The 22206-nt window shown below is 40.3% G+C and overlaps 1 protein-coding gene across 3 annotated transcripts in view; it reads right to left on the reverse strand.

The window, feature by feature from the left end:
• LOC138738944 (interleukin-1 receptor accessory protein-like 1) overlaps positions 1 to 22206 on the reverse strand; it is a 1251110-nt gene that overhangs the window by 1144949 nt on the left and 83955 nt on the right. The gene's annotated exons all lie outside the window — the stretch shown is intronic.

Genomic DNA, 22206 nt, shown 5'->3' on the forward strand with positions numbered 1-22206 from the left:
GGACGTCGGTGGGGAAGAATAGGCAGTGTTAGGTCTGCTTTGTTCATGAATGAGTGAGACAAACACCAGACTGAGTCGAAATCAGGGTTCTTTGTTCTTTATTACCGGATTGTAACACTTGCAACTAACCATGTTAGTCGGAGAATGCATTCTGCCGTTATCAGCAAAATGGTGATTTTTTTATACCCTTGGATATGTGCTTAGAACATCATCATATCATTACTTGTCCAATGACTAAAACTGTTGCTATCCTTTCCCTGCTAGCTTCCTGCCTCTCAATCCATCAATGTCTCTCTTATCTTGTAAGTACAAGGATGCATTCACATCTTGTTACTGCCCCGTACATTCCCATCTCATGATGTTTTACCTAACAGGAGTACAAGGACACCTCCCCTTCTTGTTACAGCCTTGTACAGGGTAACTCCCTACACATTCCCATCTCATGATGTTTTACCTTACAGCAGCATCCAGCTTCTTTTTTATTGGTGAGTATTAAGCATTATTTTAATGCTTAAAAAGCTTTCCTTGTTACTTGTTGTAGTTTAAACACTGTTATATCTGATTTGCTGTTGCTACTGGGCTGCTTTTTTTTAAATGACCGGTTCTCCGAAAAAAAAAGTTTATCTGAAATAGGCCTGGTCCTAAACATTTTGGATAATCAGAGATGTACTGTGTCTTATTGAATTTTTTTTTCTGTATTTGCAGAGTTTGTCCAAATTTTTATCTTTGTTTACATATTTCTCATTAATGTACACATCTTTTTCTTCAGTGCAGGTAAGACTACCGATAAGTAGACATTCTGCCTGGCCTTAAGGAAAAAGAATCTCATGGCTCTATGCATGTTCTCTGACCATAAATTTGAATTTGAAACTTATGGAGACCATGCAAACTCCACACTACCAGTGTCCCAAGTCAGAATTGGAACCACATCACTGAAGCTCTTCAGCCAACGGTATCAGCAATTCGGAAATGAGAAACCACTCAATACAAATCTTTCACAAACACTTCAGAAGACTTGGCAATAAGCCGTTCAAAGTTCCTGCAGCTCGTTATCCTTCAAAAACTGGAGTTGCACTGCCATTGGCCGCATCCTTTAACAATCCCACTTATCAGTTACAGACTCAGGCTGAGCTTAATTAAATTTGATGTTGATGTTCCTTGTTAAAAAGACACCACCATCTTCAATTAACAATTTCCCTTTATTGGTTAGACAACAACTCACATTACCAGCATCAATGTCAAGAGATATATCAATTATGACATGTTCTTCAGATAGGTTAGTCATGTGAGAACATTTCCTGCACAAAGCCTGAGATGACCTTGATTGCGCTGTTTAAAAAAAATGCAAGCAATCAAAACCAAAGGAACTATTTCAGGGTCATGTGATTGTGACACTTACTGAACAAGCATGGGGAAACAAAAGCATTATCTGGTGTAATCAATACCAGGGTTTTAATGCAGGACAAATCGCCCAGTTGAAATGTTCTTCTGTTAGTTTATAGATGTATCAATTGCTGTTATAGTGGTAACATAAATTAAGTTGAATTTACCATATTTTTTTGTTTCTGAGAATAACTACCAAGAAGATTATCCACAGGTGTTCCGTACAAGCAGAACACTTCATAACTGCTTTCCAAAATCGTTCTGTTGAAGTAAAATGGGAAGTAATGTGGTGATACAACCACCAGCTGACTGCAGGGGGTGATCGCTGTACCTGCAGGAACATCACCTAAGGGTTGACTTCACCTGGCCTGCTGTCAATCAGCCGACCCGAATAAAGACTTGAGCCGGCCCCTCCTGAGCCAGTCGCACAGAAGCCAGTGAAGCATGAAATGGCTTTCAGACTTTTATCTGAATAAAGCCTGTTGCACAGTCTTTAGAGTTTTGTGCTTACTTTATGTTACCTCAGGGCATCATAAGCACGTAGAAGCAGAATATGACTGGCACACATGATGGTACAACTCATTTTGCCCCACCAATCTGGAAAGAATTTCCAGGTAAATAATTATCAGCTGGATGGGTAACCAAATCAAAGCAAATCATTAATGTGCAAAGTCAATTTTAAGTTTTGATGAGTGAGAGGTGGCTTCAATTTCCATGAGAGACTTGGCTTCACATAGAGACATTGGCTTGCTCATAGAAAACAAAGTTGCTCATTCCAGAATATAAAATGAAACCAAATGCTGAAGAACACGACCGACATCTGTGGAATGGTCAACATTTCAGATCAGTGATGCTTTCTCGCATCATGAGGATGGGGGCAGGGGAGTGGGGGTGGAGTTCAGTTGGGTACGGGAAAGGTCAGAGGTCATGTGAGGTGAGCAGGGGAAGGGCAGGAAGAGGCAGGAGAATGGAAAGGTCAGAAGTTGAGTAGGGGAGGAGGACAAAGTTTGCGTGGGGGAGAGCAGAGGTTGAGTGAGGGGTGCAGGAGAAAGGGAAGGCCAGAAGTTGAGTAGGGAGTATGGGGGAGGGGGAAGGAGGACAGAGGTTGAGTGAGAGGTGTACGCGAGAGGTGAAGGATAGGGGTTGTGTGAGGGGTGTGGGGGTGTGGGAAAGACAGAAGTTGAGTAGGGGGTATGAGGGAGGGGGAAGAAGGGTAGGGGATAAGTGAGGGTTGGGGGGGGAGGAAAGGGCAGTCGAGTATGGTGTGCCAGATGTTGAGAGGGGGGCTTAATTGTTTTCAGATGCGGAGGAATATGTGTTTACTTACCATTCGCAAGGAATTTTAAACAAATAGGGCGAGAAAGGGACAAGAATGAATGACTTGAACCACAAGGTATCGGACTTCCCCAAATGTCATACCTTACGCTGGTTGGGTTTGATTCGATCTGTTCAACTTTCGATCTGATCTATATTCCGCTGTACCCTCACTCCCCTCTCAATGTCCCCAGATTTTGTGTCCAGAAGACCACAAAAGTCATTTGGTCCATTGAGTTTGCTTTGCCATTTGATATTGGCTAATGCATTTTCCCTTCTCAATCCTATTATCTTACCTTCTTCCCATAACCCTTGACACCCCAACTAATGAAGAGCCTATCAAGTTCCACTTTAAATTTACCCAGTGACTTGGCCTCCACTGCCATCTCAGGCAACAAATTCAGCAGCCTGTGGCTGACAAAAACCTCCTCATCTCCATAAAGGGACACCATTTATCCTGAGACTGTGCCCTCTGGTCCTAGAACCTTCCCACTAACTGAAAACATTGCCACATCTATGTTACAATGAGATTCCTTCACCTCCTAAACTCCGGCAAGCACAGCCTCTGGTAGCTTCATTTGCTCCTCACATGTTCGCCCTCCCATCCCTGGAATCATTCTTGTCAACTTCCTCTGGGCCCTCTCCAATGCCAGGTCATCCTTCCTCTGATAAGGGACCCAAAACTGCTCACAATACTCCAAATGTGGTCTGACCAATGCCTTATAAAGCCTCAGCTTTATATTCGAGTCCTCTCAAAATCAAAGCTAACATTGCACTTGCCTTCCTTACCACTACATTAATCATTCAGGAATCCTGCACAAGAACTTGCAATTCCCTATGGATATTCGCTTTCCCCGATCAGAAAATAGTTTCCACTTCTCTTCCTTCTATCCAAGTGCAAGACCACACAATTCGTTAACCTGCATTCCATCTGCTGCTTCTTTGCCCATTCTCTTGACCCTCTGCACAAGCCCCTCTGTGGACTCCCTAATTTCTCAATGCTATTCACTCCTCCACCTATCTTCAGATCATCAGCTAACCTGATGACAAAGCCATCCAAATTAATAACAGGTCAAGTGAGAAGTAATGGCCCCAACACTGAGCCTGCAGAACACCCTTAGTCACTGGCAGCCAGACAGCAAGGCCCCCTTTATTTCCACTCTTTGCTTTCTGCCAGTCAGTCAATTTTCTATCCATGATTGTCCCTTTCCAGTAACACCATCTTGTTTTACAGTCTCATGTGCAGCATTTTGGGAAAGGCCTTCTGAAAATCCAAGTAACAGCATCCACTGACTTTCTTTTGTCTGCCTGATCATTACTTCCTCAGGGAAGTCCAGATTTGTCAGGCAAGATCTCTCCCACTACTAGTGCTAATGTCCCATGAGTTCAAACCCACTTCTTCCACACCAGTCTTAGAGCCGCATATTTAACACCCTTATCTTACTGACCCCCCCCCCCTGCCAATTTGCACATGGCTCAGGAGGCCATCCAGAGATTATTAACTTTTTAGTTCAGCTTTGTTTTTTATTTAACCACCAGCTGTTCAAATTCCTTCAGCACAATCTCTTTCCATGTTCTTTCCATGTCATTAGTATCCACCCGCCATGACAACTAGAACTTTCCCTTCCCACTGCAACAGGTAGGCAACACCTCTTTCGGGCCTCTTGATCCTCACTGCAGAGAATTGTGTCTATTCCCCTGACCACACTCCCTCCAATTATCACCATATTTTCCTTCTTTCCTCACCCCCCCCCCTCCTCCTGTGGCTCCCGCTCCAGCCCGCACAGTCAGCAAGTTCAAGGGCTAAGGCTCCTCCAACACAAATGTATACATCAAATATACAGAGAGCTGCTGAAGAGACGTTTGGACCTTCAGAGTTTTCCAAGCTATAATCTTCAGAAGCAGTGACAATGTCCTGTGCTGGAAGCAAGGCCCAAGTTTACTGGTACTCAGGCCTCTCCTGATTATAATCAATTGCTCAGTTTTTGCCGGGAACAGTGAAGGTTGTGCACCGACTTAAACTGCATGCCTAAACTCCTTCTGCTCAGCATACATGCTCTGGACCATCTTCTCCAACAGGAGAGAGATGTTTGGGGGGAAGGGAAAAAAAAACAGGGGCTTCTCTCAAAACAACACTTGGCTGGAAAATAAGTATGGATGCCGTTCAGTTTTCCATAACACAGCAAGAGATTTATGATCTCTTGTTCCATGATACAGAAAAATTAATAATTCAGAAATATATAAAGCAAAAATCTAGTTGAATAGACTTGTTTCTGAGGTGAAAAATCCCTACACACAGCATGATTGCATAACTAGCATGGATTCCAAGGCACTTGTGAGCAGGGCCCACTTGCAATGTGCTCTTCAGAATCACACGATAGAAAGCCTGCAACGTGTCAATCAAGGTCAGCGCCCCACAATGCATGGAATTGAAAAGGGCACAAGCACCATCTGATCCCTAATGCCCAGTCACGACAAAGAAAACGATAATGTGCCATCCAAATAAATCTGACAGCAACCCCTTATGTGGTGAAATGCTGCCAATTTCTTTTAAAATATTAACGAATAGTAATAATTTCCAATCCAATACTTCACAGCATTTTGTGGGAAAACACAAAATATTAAGATCCACTCCTCAAAACAAATTGCTATCATTGTTCTAACAACATTGGAGGTGTGGTGAAAGGGCAGGGCCAAAAGTAATAGCCTGAATATGCCTGAGATTGTCTGATCTCAGAAGCTCAGCAGGCTCGGGACTGGTCACTCCTTGGAGGGGAGGAATACCAGGTGCTGCAGGTTTCTGTGAGAGGTGCTGAACAAAGTGGCGACTCTCTGTCTGCCTTACGGTAGACAAAAGTTATTCATGTAAGTTACATTCTAAACATAATGGAATCTTTACCCTTGGGGGGAAAAAAAAGGATGAGATTTTTTTCCAGAGAGCGTGCTGAACCTCTGGAAATGTACACCCATGAAACCCATGCATGTGTTCAATAGATTTCTGGAAGTTGAAGGTATCGATGGACATGAGGGTAGAGCCTTAAAATGGCACTGAGGTAAAGATCAGCCATGATTGCGATGAATCTCAGAACAAGTTTAAGCTGTTGGATGAAACACTCTGGGTCCTACTCCTGTTTACTATGTTCTTCTTAAAAAAAGTTATCAGAATATTTCACAGGACGGAAGTACTGAGAGAAAAAAAAAGTTATTTGATGAGGTGACCACAATCTTGAAGATGTAGGTTTTGCAAAACATTCCTATGGATGAGCGAGCAGGGAGATGTATCGTGACACCAGCAAACAGAGCTTCAGCTACAGTCAACTAATTAATAATTCAAGTCGATTTCATTTTTGACACCAGCAGTTTTGAAAAAACTAATCTCTTCTAAAAGTTTTGTTAAGCAAGATAAAAATGTCACTCAGTGAATCTCGTAAAGAGAGGCTGAATGGATAAAGGGACTGACTTGATCCCAAGGGATGGCTTTATTTATTAATTCAGCTTCAGCTCTTGGGAGTTCCATGGAAAGTCGAATGGAATACAGTTCTGATATAATAAAGAAAAATAGCAGTAGGATTCACAAACCTCATTTCAAAAACAACAGGACCCAAGATGTCGACCCAAGTAGAAATAGATTTCCTTCAGTTTGAGCAAACTTGCATTTTTCTCCACAGAATGCCATGATAGGATCTTTCAGAACTTGAATGGAACAACATGGAGAGAGATGGGGCAGTCCTCAATTGTATCTTCTCAAAGTTGTGGAAATTTTGGACAGTTGCACATATTGGGAACAGTAACCATAAATCTGCAAGTTTCAAGTTTGCGAAATAAAGGGCTCAGGTTAAATCCACAAATTAAGAGCTTGAATCCTGCGAAGGCAAATTCCAGCAACATCAGAGAGGAGTGGCAAAAGTAGACTGGGAGCAGAAAAAAAGGTGAACAATTTTATGAAATGATACTATTTCCCCCCCCCCTCACCCCCACCCACCTGCATTTTCCTCACAGTCAGCTGTAACAAGAAGCATATATATATGTCGTTAATTCACAGATAGGTATATGAGTACTGGAGATTTTAACTTACCCAGAAACTGCCTCAGAAAAAAAGGTATTAGATGGGGAAGAATTATTTCATGGCATCTTGGAAGGCTTTCTGAAGCAATATGTCGATAGCTCGCTGGAGAAGGGTGTAATTGGGCAGCATGAGCTTCATTGGCCAGAAGGGCTTTCTACCATGCTGATCATCAAAATTAAATACTAAATTTATCCAGTGGCTTTTCTTGTGTTTTCACTTGACCAAGCTTGGATAGACTGCTATGTGAATGAATATCAGAGGTGCAGATAAATGATCCAGAGCAGATATTTGCAACGTCTGCTTCTCACCTTGAACCCAGGTCTAATCATAGAATTAAATCCTATGAATTTCAAGGCTTAATGCAAGAGAATGATGAAACTGTTGATAAGTACCTTACTAGACTAAAAATTGTTGCTGCAAAATGCAGATGGAAGGATGTAGAGGAAAGATTAGTTGATCAACTAATAATGGGGGAGTTCCCATACCAAAGTACAAAAGTCTCTCATAGGGAAGGATAGCCTGAAGCTGGCTGAAGCTATAGACACAGCCAGAGCCTTCGAAGCCATGAGGATGCAAATTAAATCCCTATCAATACAGACCCACCCATAGCAAAGGGAAGGAAGGGTTGATGCTGTAAAGGACACAATCAGAAAAGTGCAAACTCCTCCAAGACCTGCAGGAAGTGTGGCAGACAACACCCTTTCAATGACTGAAACAAATGCCCTGCATACAGTTCTGAATGTAGAACCTGTGATAAAGCAAACCACTAGGCGAAGATGTGCAGGTCTAGTGTGAAGAAAAGAGCAATACCAGTGAAAAAAAAAGCTAAGAAGATCCACAACAATAAAGGAAACAACAATGAGGACTCCGACACCCAGGTAGTGGATATAGAATCCATACACCTTCATGAGATGTCAGATGAGATGAAAGAAGGAAGCGAGTTGCACACAAGGATCCAAATACAGAGGACAACCCAGAACAAGCCTATGATATTTAACCTAAAGGTGAAGCTGGATACTGGATCACAAAGCAACATCCTTCCACTCAGACTCTACCGCCAGATGTTCCCAGAGAACATAATGAAAGTTTAGAAGGATGAGGGGAGACATGATTGAGGTATTTAGGATTATCCAAGGGCTTGACAGGGTGAAATCAGAGTAAATGTTCCCAATGATGGGAGAGACTAAGACTAGAGGGCATAGTTTAAGAATACAGGGAAGGACATTTAACACAGAAATGAGGAGAATATTTTTTTACCCAAAGAGTTGTGGGTCTGTGGAATGCATTGCCACAGAGAATGGTGGGGGAGAACTCATTGGAGAGATTTGAGAGTGAGTTGGATAAGGCTCTTGTGGGCAGGGGAGTTAAGGGTTATAGGAATAAGGCTGGGATTGGTTATTGAAAGGGAAAGATCAGCCATGATCCATTAAATGGTGGTGCTGACTCGAAGGGCCAATTGGCCTACTCCAGCACCTAATGTCTATTGTCTAAAAGGGTATCCAAAAGACGGTGCATTGGAAACAGAAAATGTCACATTGACGGCCTATGTTGGACCCATCATCAAGCAGCAATTTTGAGCTAAGATCAATGTCTGCCATAAGGGAAAGAACATCCTCTGTACATTCTATGTGGTAGATGTAGACGGACCCGCAATTCTAGGTCTGGATAGCTGCCAGGAGTTGCAGTTGATCTCTGTCAGTTATGAGATCCAGACAAAGAAGATATTCAAAAGCATCAACAGAAACACACAACAAAAAGAGGAAATGATTTCCACAGAAGTACCTGCCAGGTCATGCCACACAGTGGGAGCAGACTTGTTCACCAAGAATCAACAGTGGTATTTAATAGTAGCCTGCTATTACTCTAAGTTTTCATTCGTCAAAAGACCTGAGAGCGTCAACTATCACCTCAGAAATGAGAGTGCTCCTTGCTGACTAAGGAATACCCAAGCAAGTAATATGTGACAATGGAACAAAGTTCACATCACAATAATTCAGAAAGCTGGCTGCAGAGTATGGGTTTGTTATCACTACATCATCCCCAAAGGTCATTTGTTCATTGAAAGACAAGTGCAAACTGTGAAAGGCACACTAGTTAAATGTCACGAAACAAAAGAAGCCCCAAACCTAGCTCTTCTATCATTGCAAGCAAAATCTTTAAGGGCTGGCATGAAGTCCCCAGCAGAACTTCTAAATGGCAGGAGATATAAAACAACTCTGTCAAGCAAAATACACCCTCCAGAAGACCAGGAGGAAACCAGAAGAAGACTGGCTGACGTGAGAAGAAGGACGCCAGCATTATAAACATGCAGAAACATTGCCAAAATTCTTCAGAGGGCAGCACGTGCATATTCAAGAGCCGATGTTGAAAACATGGACCCCAGCAAAGGTCATCAGAGAAGATGAGACACCAAGATCATACATTGTTGAGACAGACTCTGGCAATCAGCTGAGGAGGAACACAATTCGCATCCATCCGACACAAGTTGTGATGAAGCAGAAAGCTTTCATACCAGCAAAGCCTGCAACACCAATATCAAGTGAGGTGCCAACTGAAGAGCACACAACCACTAATACCGAAACATCAACACAGCGGTTGTCAGGTGAAGCACAACAAGGTACATCACCTCCACGTGGACCAGCAACACAGAGCCCAACAGTCACAGCCAAATCCACAAGATAGTGAACCAACATACTGACGACAGTCCGATATCGATAACAACTATTTAAAAATAGTTGTGTACATAAATTAGTGTACAAGTTCAGTTACTTAAGTACACTGGAAAGTAAGTGATAAAGAACACTATTTTTTTATTCATCTTGAGAAGGAGGGATGTTATATAATCAGGATACTGTGAATTATTTTGTAACTGCATAAGCACACACCCTTCTCACTGTAGTATCTGTGGGGCGGATGTGTACAAGTGTGTGTGAACAGTTTCCTGAGATGGTAGAAGACATCAATAAGTAAAGTCTCTTTTTTTATTTGAACCTGGCATCTCTAAGTTATTTAAAAAGCCTCCCAAGTAACCCAGAGACATAATACTGATCTATTCAGAAGAATCAAATTCAGTAGTTTAAGCAATCAAGGCCCTCAGGCCTGGTGCTGTATTCTGCAAGATAATGGCTGCATATCGATTCTACTTTCTCATAGACATTCCAAAATTTGCCTGAAGGCCGAAGAATCAATCCATCAATTTTTAAACAAGCTCAATGAATTAAGCCCTCAATAGCAGAATGTTTCAGAGATTCACAACCTCTCTGGTGAAGCATGCCCTTCTTGTTTCAGTCCGATGCGCTGAATTTTGTTCCCATTACTATTTTCCGGGTGTCGATTTTCTGTCATGCTTAGTCCTCTGTCCATTCTCAAATTTATGCTTCACGTGTCTCAATCCCTGAGAGTTGAGAAACCTTCTATCCCTCACCCACTGGAATCTACCTGGTTAAAAAAAGCCACATTTGTAACTTATCAGACTATTAAATTCTTTCTTAAAGAGAACAAAGTGTCCCTCACCTCCTCCCCTCCCCACCCCCACCCTTTTTAAATTTGCTCCAACAAATGTTTCAGGGCTGAAACATTGGTCATCTATCTTTGCTTCCCCTAGATGATGCGTTTCTCCAGTACTTTTGTGTATGGCACTGCAATCACAGACTTTCCTGTTTAACTATACTTCAGATAACACATGTCCAAGGATCCATTTCACATACACTGGCCCTCTTGCATTAAAGGCTAGGTAGACTTCCTGTTGGCTGTTGATGGAGTAGCAGCTTTTTAAAGTTGCTCTAACTTACCGTTTCCAACCTTTGTAAGTCCTTAAACTTCACAATGCTCACTGAATTTATTTGAATTAACAACTCTAACTGTTTTTAACATGGCTACAAGGAGTGTTAAAGGAACTATAAAAGAAGAGATTCTTCCTGCGTCTTTGGAATCTGTTATGGAATTGCTTTGACAACATAGAAAAGAATTCTCTGATGAATTACAACAACTCACAAAGGAATTCAGAAAGGAGTTTAAAATTGGATTATTTTCAATAAGCTTTAGAAGAACATGATAAACTTATTCAAGATAATGAAGCAATTGCAATTGTTTTAGATGGAAGAGTGGCTGGTATGCAAGAGCTATGTAAAAAGCTATTAAAGCTAATGAAAAATTGATGTAAAAGATTATTAACCTTGAAAACAGAAGCAGAAGAAATTACTTATGAATTATGAGCTTGGAAGAATCAACTGAGGGTGGAAAACCTATTACATTCCTTGCAGGTTTTCTGTCAGAATTGTTTGGACCTAAAGTTCGACTGACTCTCCCTGTGATAAATCATGCACACAGATCGCTGTCTCCTAAACCCATCAGGGACCTCGATTGGTTATACTGTGTTTTCATGAATTTCACACTAAGGAGCTTTTAATACATGAATTTCGTCACAGAGGAATGATTGACTACAAAGATCAGAAGATTTGGATTGTCAAGGATTATTCACCCAAGGTGCTGAGTTAACATGTTAAATATAAGAAGATCACGTCAGAATTCTACAATCAAGGTGTTAAGCCACCTGTGCTTTCCCCAGTGTGCCTTCGGATCACACTGAAGGATAATTCTCGGAAGTGGTTCCATTCCATCGAAGAAGCCCAGAAATTTTGGAAGAAGATCTGCCATCTATTATCTTTCCAATTGAGTAACTATTTCTTTAATTTGCTATAGCTGTTTCACTTCTTGAATCTTTTAGTGTTTAACTAATAGAATAAGGTCTTAACGAGTTAATGGCTTAAGTGTTTATAAATCTTGATTGGAGTTTTTTTGAGATCTATATTTTTCAGTCATTTAGCTTATATAATGTTAAGTTTTTTGATTCAGATTTAAGTATTTTAATTAATATTTTAATATCTGTGTATTCTTTACATTAAGGGATTTCCCTCATTAATAATGGTTAAAGTGCATTCTTAATATTGTGAAAACATAATGATTACCAGTATTTGATTGTGTTTTCTAATGGTTATGCTCTGAATGTGGATGTTCCTGGATTTTTTTAAACATTTATTTTGATACCTGTTTGATCTCATCCTTCATTTATTTGTGATGGGAGAAGACTTTAATTGTGGTTAGATTTGGTTTTCGACTGTTTGTCTCCTAAACCAGCCACTTTGAATAAATCAGCTTTATTGATTTAATTTTTTTTATTAAAATGTACTATTATTAATGTCTGGCTTTTTTCATCCAGAATACAGAGAATATTTGATCTTTTCTCATGTTCATCACACATATTCACAAATTGATTACTTTTTTATTGACAGTCCTATTAATTCAATTTTGTAAATTGAAATTTCCCTAGTCTCTCCTAAATAAGCAGATAGTGGCATTTTGATTCCTACCTTATTATCTGATAGAGATGTTTAAAAGTTCTTGGTGGTAGAAATTACCTCTTGGAAAAAAAAATAGAGTGGAAGAGACTTCAAGTCTTATTGTCTGGGCTTTTATTAGGGGGAAAATTATTTGTTTATACTGCAAGTATTAAGAAAAATGCTAATAAAGAGAAAACCGATTTAGCTAACCAATTGAAACAATTTGATCAAAATATGGTCTGGCTCCAGACTCTGCTTTATATAAATGACATGTCAAAATTAAACTAAATGTGATCGACTTCTAACATATGCAATTGAATGTCAACTTTTAAAAGGTAAAAGTCAATTTTATATTCATGGAAATAAAACAGGTAAACTATTGGCTACTCAATTAAAAGCTTTAGTAGCAAAAAGGCAAATTAAAGAAATTCACAAAGTTAATGGAGATATGATAACTGATCATTTAGAAATAAATGACATCTTTGAGGAATTTTATTCTGAACTTTATAGTTCTGACTTTCCTAAGGATAATATTGTAATTAATTTTTTTTTTATTGAGTGTTCTTGTGCTTTCTGCTGTTAATCAAAGGCAATTGGATCAATCTATTTCATGTGAGGAAATTGCTAAGGCTACAAGTTCATTACATTCTTGGATTTATCTGGAGAAATTTATAAGGCTTTTTCCTCATTACTTCCATCTCACCTATGCCCTTTTTTCCCTGATTCTTTTAAGTTAAGCAAGCTGCCACAGATTCCAACTTACTTATTCTTAAAAAGGATGAAAATGCAATTACTCTTCATACGGCCAATTTGCTTACTTAACGTTAATACCAAAATTTTATCAAACGTTTTGGCTCGTCGACTTGAAAATATTTTTCCAATTATTATATCTGATGATCAGATTGTATTTATTAAAAATGGGTATTCCCATTTCACTATACGCTATTTATTAAATATTATATAAAAGTGGCAAAGCAGCAGGTATGGATGGAATCCCCCCAGAAGTCTGGAAGGCTGGCGGCAAAACTCTGCATGCCAAACTGCATGAGTTTTTCAAGCTTTGTTGGGACCAAGGTAAACTGCCTCAGGATCTTCGTGATGCCACCATCATCACCCTGTACAAAAACAAAGGCGAGAAATCAGACTGCTCAAACTACAGGGGAATCACGTTGCTCTCCATTGCAGGCAAAATCTTCGCTAGGATTCTACTAAATAGAATAATACCTAGTGTCGCTGAGAATATTCTCCCAGAATCACAGTGCGGCTTTCGCGCTAACAGAGGAACCACTGACATGGTCTTTGCCCTCAGACAGCTCCAAGAAAAGTGTAGAGAACAAAACAAAGGACTCTACATCACCTTTGTTGACCTCACCAAAGCCTTCGACACCGTGAGCAGGAAAGGGCTTTGGAAAATACTAGAGCGCATCGGATGTCCCCCAAAGTTCCTCAACATGATTATCCAACTGCACGAAAACCAACAAGGTCGGGTCAGATACAGCAATGAGCTCTCTGAACCCTTCTCCATTAACAATGGCGTGAAGCAAGGCTGTGTTCTCGCACCAACCCTCTTTTCAATCTTCTTCAGCATGATGCTGAACCAAGCCATGAAAGACCCCAACAATGAAGACGCTGTTTACATCCGGTACCGCACGGATGGCAGTCTCTTCAATCTGAGGCGCCTGCAAGCTCACACCAAGACACAAGAGAAACTTGTCCGTGAACTACTCTTTGCAGATGATGCCGCTTTAGTTGCCCATTCAGAGCCAGCTCTTCAGCGCTTGACGTCCTGCTTTGCGGAAACTGCCAAAATGTTTGGCCTGGAAGTCAGCCTGAAGAAAACTGAGGTCCTCCATCAGCCAGCTCCCCACCATGACTACCAGCCCCCCCACATCTCCATCGGGCACACAAAACTCAAAACGGTCAACCAGTTTACCTATCTCGGCTGCACCATTTCATCAGATGCAAGGATCGACAATGAGATAGACAACAGACTCGCCAAGGCAAATAGCGCCTTTGGAAGACTACACAAAAGAGTCTGGAAAAACAACCAACTGAAAAACCTCACAAAGATAAGCGTATACAGAGCCGTTGTCATACCCACACTCCTGTTCGGCTCCGAATCATGGGTCCTCTACCGGCACCACCTACGGCTCCTAGAACGCTTCCACCAGCGTTGTCTCCGCTCCATCCTCAACATCCATTGGAGCGCTCACACCCCTAACGTCGAGGTACTCGAGATGGCAGAGGTCGACAGCATCGAGTCCACGCTGCTGAAGATCCAGCTGCGCTGGATGGGTCACGTCTCCAGAATGGAGGACCATCGCCTTCCCAAGATCGTATTATATGGCGAGCTCTCCACTGGCCACCGTGACAGAGGTGCACCAAAGAAAAGGTACAAGGACTGCCTAAAGAAATCTCTTGGTGCCTGCCACATTGACCACCGCCAGTGGGCTGATAACGCCTCAAACCGTGCATCTTGGCGCCTCACAGTTTGGCGGGCAGCAGCCTCCTTTGAAGAAGACCGCAGAGCCCACCTCACTGACAAAAGGCAAAGGAGGAAAAACCCAACACCCAACCCCAACCAACCAATTTTCCCTTGCAACCGCTGCAATCGTGTCTGCCTGTCCCGCATCGGACTGGTCAGCCACAAACGAGCCTGCAGCTGACGTGGACTTTTTACCCCCTCCATAAATCTTCGTCCGCGAAGCCAAGCCAAAGATATACCCTCCTTCTCATGAGGTCTCGAAATGTATGATATCTCTGGATGCGAAGAAGGCTTTTGACTGGGTAGAATGGAATTATTTATTTAAGACTCTAGACTTTATTGAAAGGATTAAATTCTTATATCTATCCCCCTCTGCTTGCATTCTTACTAATTTTCAGAATTCTAAACTATTTAAACTCCTACATGGAATCAAATAAGGATGCCCTTTAAGTCCGTTGCTTCTTGACCTCACTCTAGAACCTTTGGATACTGCTTTCTGAGAACTAATGATATTACTGGTATTTTTAATGAAGGCACTGGACACAAAGTTTTGCTTTGATATATTGCTTTTTATTTCAAATCTTGAGACATCATTGCCTTCTATCTTCCTTTGCTGACTCATTTTTGTCAATTTCCAGGTAATAAGTTGAATTTACATAAAAGTGAACTCTTTCCTATGAATAATTTTGCACCGATAAACATCAACCTACCTTTTAAAATTGTAAGATATCAATGTCCTTATTTGGGTGTAACAATTATAAAGAATTTTCAACACTTATTTAAAGAAAAATGTCTTAATTTAATAAAATATGTGAGAGGGGCATTATCAAACTAATCAACTCTTTCTTTATTGTTGGTTGACTGAATCAACTCTATTAAAATGAATATCTTACCTAAATTTATATACCTTTTCCAAACTTTTCCCATTTTTATTCATGGCTTTTAATTTAATTAATTTGACTCAATCTTATCTTCTTATACATGTAAGAAAAACACACTCACCTAAATAAAGTCCACCTTCAAACACAAAATTTACTATTATCTCTCTTCTCGGATCCTCACTTCCCTTATCTTTAAATAATCCGTAAGTTAAATGGACTTTAAGGATTTGGATTCAGTTTAGAAAACATTTTGGTTTACTGAAATTGAATTATTTATTTGTCTGATTTGAATTTAAAATTTCAAACACTGTGGAGGCCCTTTTTGAATTACTTTCAAAGTCTTTGATTTGGTGTTAATGCAGAGGTGTTGGCTAATAAGGTCATTTATTACTGTGGCAGGGAATTTTATTCTCTCTCTTTTCTTTGCAAACAGCTTTGGTTCTGGGTATGGGATAAGATTTTCTTTGAATAGTAAAATATTAATTTAATATCAACTGTTTGATTAAGAATGCAGCATACCCTGGATGAAATTTAGAGTGAAGTGTATTCTATACTTTTCTACTTTTTGACTTTTTTTAAAAACTTTATTTATTCGTTCAAAACACAGACAATAAGTAACATATATAACAATAAACAAAGCATGAATGTTTTATTTTATATATATTTTTAAAAAGAAAGAAAAAAAAAGGAAAGAACCCCCCCCCCCCCTCTTTCAGCCAACTCTCCCAAGGAGAGCCACAAAGAAAAAAGAAAAAAATAAAGAAAAGTAGAGCATACGTATTAAAATCTAGTCAATACATATCAAAATGCAAACATTCTGAATATTAATAAAAATAACTATTCTTTCTTTGGCTTGGCTTCGCGGACGAAGATTTATGGAGGGGGTAAATGTCCACGTCAGCTGCAGGCTCGTTTGTGGCTGACAAGTCTGATGCGGGACAGGCAGACACGGTTGTAGTGGTTGCAGGGGAAAATTGGTTGGTTGGGGTTGGGTGTTGGGTTTTTCCTCCTTTGCCTTTTGTCAGTGAGGTGGGCTCTGCGGTCTTCTTCAAAGGAGGTTGCTGCCCGCCAAACTGTGAGGCGCCAAGATGCACGGTTTGAGGTGATATCAGCCCACTGGCAGTGGTCAATGTGGCAGGCACCAAGAGATTTCTTTAGGCAGTCCTTGTACCTTTTCTTTGGTGAACCTCTGTCACGGTGGCCAGTGGAGAGCTCGCCATATAACACGATCTTGGGAAGGCGATGGTCCTCCATTCTGGAGACGTGACCCACCCAGCGCAGCTGGATCTTCAGCAGCATGGACTTGATGCTGTCGGCCTCTGCCATCTCGAGAACTTCGACATTAGGGATGAAAGCGCTCCAATGAATGTTGAGGATGGAGCGGAGACAATGCTGGTAGAAGCGTTCTAGGAGCCATAGGTGATGCCGGTAGAGGACCCATGATTCGGAGCCGAACAGGAGTGTGGGTATGACAACGGCTCTGTATACGCTTATCTTTGTGAGGTTTTTCAGTTGGTTGTTTTTCCAGACTCTTTTGTGTAGTCTTCCAAAGGCGCTATTTGCCTTGACGAGTCTGTTGTCTATCTCGTTGTCGATCCTTGCATCTGATGAAATGGTGCAGCCGAGGTAGGTAAACTGGTTGACCGTTTTGAGTTTTGTGTGCCCGATGGAGATGTGGGGGGTCTGGTAGTCATGGTGGGGAGCTGGCTGATGGAGGACCTCAGTTTTCTTCAGGCTGACTTCCAGGCCAAACATTTTGGCAGTTTCCGCAAAACAGGACGTCAAGCGCTGAAGATCTGGCTCTGACTATAGTTATCCACAAAACACATGTAACTCCCTCCATTATTGAACAATATTTCATCTCATTATGTCAAAAGTCTCAAATGTAATAATTTCAGGTAAAATCATATCTCTACCGAACACATATTTTACCAAAGATCGAATTTGATAAAAATACGCTTACACTTAATTGGACTGTTTAAACCCTGAACATTAAAAGTAGCAAACTTCAACTTTGACATATCCACTAATATTAATAAAAACTAATAATATCAATATATAAAGACTCAGATCAATGTAAATAGGCCCTCCAATAGGAGAAAAAGAAACCACAAATTAAAGTCTAAATAAAATGAAAATTAAAAAAAAGATAAAAAGAACCCCCCTCCAAAATAATCAACCAAAAGGTAGTAATCCCTAAACAAAACTTGGGTGTGGATCACCCACCAGTGGCTGATGACTAGTAGAACATAGAGCAAATTTCTCCCACCCCGGCCAAACAAAGAATAACAACAATATATCATAATGACATAAAAAGAAAATAAAAATAAAAAAGTTCTTCTATTCATTCAAGAAATTTCAGACTCGGCGACCCCATTTCAAGGAAATGGACTCTTTCCATTCCCATTTCTCCCATTTCTGCCATTTCTTCCATTTCCAGAGCAACAGATTTTTCTTTAGGAGACAATGGTGGACTACGTCTTTGTCCTCTTACAACTGGCAACGAGTCAGCAAAGCTCATTGTTTGACACTCATTCTCAAAAAACCGAGATTGAAAGTCTCCACAAATCCTTCAACACTGCCGGATAGCGAAAAGTAGACTTATAACCTTTACGCCACAAAACTTCTTTAGCTGGATTAAATCGACGCCGACGATGAATAACCTCTTGACTCAAATCAGGATAGAAAAAAACTCTACTATTCTGAATCATTAACGGAGCTTGTCGTTGTCTCACATTTTGCACTGCTAAATGAAGTATCGTTTCTCTATCCAAATAATTCAAACATCTAATTATCACGGGTCTTGGTGGTTGACCAGGCAGAGCTCTTCTTCTTAAGGCTCTATGAGCTCTTTCCAATACCAGACCTCCAGAGAAAAATTTCTTCCCCAGTATTTGTGGAATTAATTCGGTAAAAAAACGAAGAGGATCTTGTTCTTCCATACCTTCTGGCAAACCAACAATCTTCACATTATTGCTTCTACTTTGATTCTCCAAATAATCTACTTTCCTCTCTAACTCCCTCTCACGTTCTCGCAATTCTTTAACGGATTTTTCCACCTCCAACACTTTTTCTGTATTAGAAGCCACTTGTTGTTGACATTTCAAAAAGTAGCCTGAAATTGTTTAAAATCCTCACAAGATGCTTCCACACGTATTTTAACTGTATCCAGTTCCAAACTGAGCCTCTGAGACATTTCATTCAGCATTGGCTGAATGATAAGGCTTAGCTGTTTACATTGTAATTCAGAAAAGCTCAGCCCTACTTTCTCTTGCGTAGTGGCAGAACCAGGTAACTGCAGCTCCTGACTTCCTCAGGGGGCCGACACTGTTCTCCCACCACAAGCCATTTTTGTTTCAAAAACACAAAAAGGACCAAAATATTCAGATTGGAGTATATCCTTGGGTATTTCAAGCAATGGAGTCATCTTCTTGTGTGCCCCCTCCGTTAAAGTCAGCAGGCTGCCAGAATCAGGATCCACATTGGGGGCACACGCACCTTCCTCCTGAGAACGGGTAATTCCAGCGATGTCCTTCTCCTGGTGAGTAGTAGACATTTTTTCAGCTCCCACAGGAAATCTCTGTGGTTTAGGCTTGAAAGAAAGCAAACCTGAAATTGTAGCAGACTCTGAAAATGTAGTTTCTTCTGAACTTGAGGTTTAATCTTTTTACCATTAATAGCCATAACAATTCCTTGATACTTTAAACTAAGTTTTAAAAAATTTAAACCTGAAAACAAAGAGTTAAAAACGGGTTCTTAAAAGTCTGGCCAGAGGTCGAGATTATACGTCTAGACTCTACGCCATCTTGCCACGCCCCTACTTTTTGACTTTTGATATGTACTCTTATGTACTCTGTAGTTATTATGTGAATTTCAATTTCAATAAAAATATTGAAAAAGAAAAATGAAAGGCTACGTACTATTTCTGTAAGTACTTCTCAGTTCAGGTGCAAGACGATACAAATCCTTTGTATTACAACATTTTGTCTGCTACTTTTAACACTTCAAATTTCAGCAATTGCCTATTAATCAGAAGATTTGGCTTGATATATTTGGAATTTGAAGTGATTTCTTTCAGTCATTTCAACCCACTTATTAACAAACTGCACTCTGTCAATAAAACATATTCTCATCAAACAATCAAAAGAAAAATGGGACTAATTCAGATGAAGAGTTCGATCACAACCTTCTGCTTCACAAAGGTTGAGATGAATGTTTTTGCAAAGCTTATTTGACTTGTTTGACACATTGGTCTCGAATCAGATCAGAAGGCATGGAGTAAGTCTTAACTCAACAGTCTTTGCTGACATTGCTCCAATGTCAGGTGGATACTTCCAGCATTTCCCTGACAATAACTTTCAAATTTTTGTATTTTCTTTCAGCTTTTTGACAAAAGATATCAATCAATTCTGTCAACAATCACTCATTCTATCCACCCCATCTGTCCTATTTACCTGTGCAGCAATCAAATTGAATGATTGCACATTTTTGAAATACTTTTGAGATCTCTCTCCCTTGACCACAAACAGCTGCCAAGTTAACTCCAAGCATTGATGTGTATGTACAGATCATTCATTAGTTAATGGCAGCGCAGATTTCAATGTTGACAAATCTGCCTTTGATACTGAAAGTCTTTTTAACTTTTTCTTCATCCATAACCCATATTAAATTGCTTTATAAAAATGTTAAAACTGTTGCGCAACTGCTTTTGAGAGTGGAATCATTTTCACAAAGGACTCTGGAGCTTCCAATTTGTGACCTGGCACCCAATATTTTTGATAAAATGCCTTCCGCTGCTAAACAGACCTAATTCACAATAATAAAAAAGTAATTGCAACTCATTCTCACAACATACTCCCGATATATTCTTCTCCAACTTTATTTGAAGATGACACCACCATCGCAGGACGGATTTCAAACAATGGTGTGACAGAGTATGGCAACGAGAGAGAAAGAGAGCTGAGGAGCATGGTGACTGGACAACAACAACTCCCTCCGTGGCAGCTGGTCACTGACTTCAGCAAATGGGTACACATCCATCTGCATCAGTGGCACTGAGGGGGGAGATGGATGAGAGCTTTTTTTCCAGGTGTAAGTATCAACAACAATTTGTCCTGGGCCAATCACATTTGGCCTAAATTCAAGGAAGCAAACCAAAGCTTCCACTTTCTCAGAAGGCTCAGGAACTTCTGCATGACCCCAGTGTCTCACCCCATTTTTTTTTATTCATGCATTGTAGCTTGGTACAGGCTTTCAATTCATCAGGCATTACTGGTAGTGTTTAATGAAAATCTTCAGTTGCAATTATAGTAACACCTCCCATTCATTTAGTATTGTGTCCAAAATCATGTCATGTTCAATCAAATGCTTCTATGACATTCTCTGTGTCACTGTACATTCATCATAGAGAACAAGTTCATAATCTTGTAGAATTTTTGTCTTTGCAGTTCCCCAATGAGCCTCGTGTGTTGGAGTCTCCACATTTGTTAAATTTGAATGGAGTTTTAAAGCTCAAGGTGAATCTTTTCCCCCTTGGCTATGGAGGACTTCAATTTTGGTGGTGGGAGGGGGCTTGGTTGGAAGAGAATTAGAAAACAAGGATTATGATGCACATCCTTGCATTGACTCGAACTTGCTTGCACAATTTCAGATTTTGAATTTGCCTCATTATTGACCTACATGTGGGTCACATGGAGATTCTAATTTATTATGTATATCTGTAGAGAAGATTTTGAAAAATGAATACAATTGTATTAATTATCTCATACTAATTGAACAAATTAAAATAAACCATGATTTGCCTAAACCTAACTTAAAAGAATTAATAGCCTCATTTCAATGAGCAGAGCAATGTCAAATGTGTCATCTTTGGTTGGCTTACAGCAGATGGGCCAGATGCGAAGTGTGTGCAGTCCTTCTATGAATGATCTTTCAGCTCAGTGGTGATATCAGAGGCAGAATCAGAGATCTGAAATGGGTACATCAATCCTCCATCTTTGCCCATAATGAAATGCACAGACAAGTGCATCATACACTGTTGGTGGGTCACGATGGATTTACCATCCAACTGCCAGCACATTCCAAGTCATTAAGATCACCCACCATGTACATTTACATCACTGCTCATTATTCCTTGACTTGAGTGGGGCATCTATCAATTTAAGTTCAATCATGTATTGATTTGACAAAATACATTATCAATAACTACTTTGGTGCTGACTCACCAGATGGTTCAGACACTTAAATGAACCACATTCAAATTTAGTTCAGCATTTTATATGGACAAGACAGACAGTTAGTTCTCTTTGAACTTTAAATGTACTACTGTCAAGGGTAAGCAAGTGAAATGAGTTCTGCTTCAGTGCACAATGGTTTTACCTGATCTGGACAGGGTAGAGGAGGTCTTCAATGATGAAGACCTTTTGCACTGAACTAAATCCAGTCCAAGGTAGAATAAGAATATGCTGAACCTGGAAACAATAAAAGCCTTTCAGCAAAGATTATATCTCACATGACTTGTCAGCCACAAACGAGCCTGCAGCTGACGTGGACATTACCCCTCCATAAATCTTCGTCTGCAAAGCCAAGCCAAAGAAGATATCTCACATTCAGTCACAAATTATTGACATTCTCAAACCGTTTCAGAAATATAATTGTGTGCAATGACACCATTCCCTTCAAGGGCCATAAATGTATGCTTTGTCAGTTTAAGGCACATTCACCCTCCCACGAATGTGG

This window comes from Narcine bancroftii, chromosome 7 (genome assembly GCF_036971445.1).
Source record: "Narcine bancroftii isolate sNarBan1 chromosome 7, sNarBan1.hap1, whole genome shotgun sequence".
NCBI classification, from domain to species: domain Eukaryota; kingdom Metazoa; phylum Chordata; class Chondrichthyes; order Torpediniformes; family Narcinidae; genus Narcine; species Narcine bancroftii.